The sequence below is a fragment of the Muntiacus reevesi genome, chromosome 19 (genome assembly GCF_963930625.1).
Source record: "Muntiacus reevesi chromosome 19, mMunRee1.1, whole genome shotgun sequence".
Taxonomy (NCBI): domain Eukaryota; kingdom Metazoa; phylum Chordata; class Mammalia; order Artiodactyla; family Cervidae; genus Muntiacus; species Muntiacus reevesi.
The window spans coordinates 41606523-41608730 of NC_089267.1; positions in this window are offsets into that span (position 1 = coordinate 41606523).

Below are 2208 nucleotides of genomic sequence, written 5' to 3' on the forward strand. Positions count from 1 at the left end.
AAGAGCCCCTAAAGTGAAAGTCATTGGTTCTTGTCACCTCCTTCGCCCGTCTCAGGGAGACTGTGTTTTGTAGAGGGACCCATAAGGTGTAATTTCCCCCAGTTTGTAGCAGGAGCATTCACTCTGAGGGACTGGTATACAAAAGTTCATGTTAATGTGATGGAGAAATTAGAAGTGATTGCTCATGCCACCGGAGAAGAGTTTTCAATGATTCTTTGCCTTGTTCTCTGTGTATTGAACTCTCTTAGGTGTTGAAACTCTGATGCCCTTATAAAGACCGATTTGCCTGCAACTGTTTAGCAGACCATAAACAGCTACTGTTGTATCGTGGACTTGTTTGCTCTAAGTAGGATTTTTCATTTTATAGGAGTTGAGCTTTACTGGTTCAAATGGAAAAACCTATTCCTTAGGGAGTTTATTTGTTACAACACTTATTTGTAATAGAGAATAGGAATTTCAAGGACTTTTTTTTTCTTCATATAATGGTGAGCCACCAAAAGGCCTGCTCTCAGAAAGGTTTATGCGTGGGTTTTTTCAATCTCGTTACCCACTTCTCAGATTAGCTTGGAACCAGTGGCTGATGACTCAAGACTATTTACCTGGCACATTCAGGTTACTGGTTGCTAGCTGACCTGAATGTGAGAATGTGGCTGAGTTCGTTCCATCAATGTGTGTGCGTGTGTGTGTATGTGTGGCCCAGGAGGGGCTGACAGTGATGGAGGTGAGTGACCCATACGGCAATCAGACTGAAGCATCAGGCCTACCACCATCAGGCTTAACCAAGTGAACCGACCACAGGCTCTGCATGGTTGGGGTAAAGGCTGGGACGACCTGGGGTAAAGGCTGGGACGACACTGGGGAGGCTGATCAGTTTCCTTTGAGAACGTGAACTCAGTCCTTTTGTAAGCTTTTTGAATACTGTGATTGAAATTTTGGACAGCTTGCAGTGGAAGTCACATTTGACCACCTCCAGACTCGAGGCTGTTATTTTCGTGAAAGTCTATTTTAACCAGAGGAAATCCTGTTTCCCCGGCAGCGCTGGCAACAGCCCTGAGACGCACGGTTGTCTCAGGAGTGCTGTGAGGATACAGGCTCTCTTTAATCTCAGAATAAAAATATTTGATGTTTACAAGGTGTATTAGCGTAATTGGAATGTGTCTGCCTGTCTGCCGGCCTTCCTTCCACAGGGGGACCTCGTAATTAAAGAGCATCATGTTCATGTGGCGGCCTGTTTAGCCTTTCATAGCTTCTCCTGAGCAGTTATGGGCAAGACCGTTACCCTGGGCTTTTAGAGGGCTCATCCCCATAGAGACAGCTGCGGCCAGAACAAAGGGGAGGCTGCACCCCACTTGACATTCTCCTGAGTGCTGTGGGCAGAGTGGGAACTGAGGGTGGCTCTGTGTAGAAGGGATGCCTGGAATCCCAGAAAAACTGCTAGGGTGTGCTGCAGATGTGTACCTTTATAAAAATATAGGCAAGCCAAAGAGTGATTTCCCCTCTCTTCAAGTAAGAGGCCAGGAAGAGAAATACCCACTAGATCTCTTTATGTGTATCTATCTCTTAAAAATTGATGTATACTTGATTTACAATATTATGTTAGTTTCAGATGTACAACAGAGTGATTCACTATTTTTTTGGGCTGTATCCCACTTTAAGTTTTTACAAAATGAGGCCTAATTTCTCTGTGCTGCATAATACATCCTTGTGGCTTATCTATTTTATTCATAGTAGATTTTTTCTCTTAATACTATACCTTGTCTTGCTCCCACCTCCTTCCCTCTCTCCACTGGTAACTGTTCATTTGTTTTCCATATCTCTGAATCTGTTTCTGTTATCTATATTCATTTGTTTTATTTTTTAGATTTCAAGTATATGTGACAGCAAAGAGTGTTTGTCTTTCTCTGTCTAACTTCTTTTCACTAAGCATACATTTTTTGGGGAACTTTGGTGTATCTAATCTGATGTGAGCTATTAAGACTGCATTCCTAATTCCTGAAGTCCTCACTTGGCAAAGCCTCTGCCAGTCATTTGAGCTTTAAGAACTCAACATTTGCTATGGTTGACTCTATACGTATTTCCATTCTTTCCTGTAACCCTAGAACCTCCAACAGTGCCCGGGAAATAGTAGGTGCTCAGCAAAGATGTTTTAGGTGAAAGAATGACTCTCCCTGCAGGGTTCTTCCCTCCCCAGCCAGGCTGGAAGTCCCC